We start from the raw sequence: 362 nt of genomic DNA on the forward strand, positions 1-362 counted from the left end.
GCGATTCACACGAAACACAAGAAGCTCGTCATCCGCAAATCCCGAGAAAGAAAACGAGACAGAACTGAGGAGAAAGAATCCCTCTGGAGACATTCAGACTTGAAATTCCTTCAGGAAGTAACATCTGGCATGCAAATTTCAGTCATTTATGCGCAAAAATATGCCCCCGGGAAATCGAGTCATATTTTTTAAATTAATTTTAATTTGGCCATGCTTTTCCCTTTTTCGATTTTTGGCTTGTCCTTTTGGGTTAGCGATCTCCTTTGGGCAGGATTTTTGCTTTTGTTTTTTAGAAGAAAAGAGGAGAAGATAAAGAGGCGGAGAAACGAAAAGGGCCCTAAATGATAGGCAGGATTAGACGA

This window comes from Penaeus monodon, chromosome 28, assembly GCF_015228065.2.
Source record: "Penaeus monodon isolate SGIC_2016 chromosome 28, NSTDA_Pmon_1, whole genome shotgun sequence".
Classification (NCBI taxonomy): Eukaryota; Metazoa; Arthropoda; class Malacostraca; order Decapoda; family Penaeidae; genus Penaeus; species Penaeus monodon.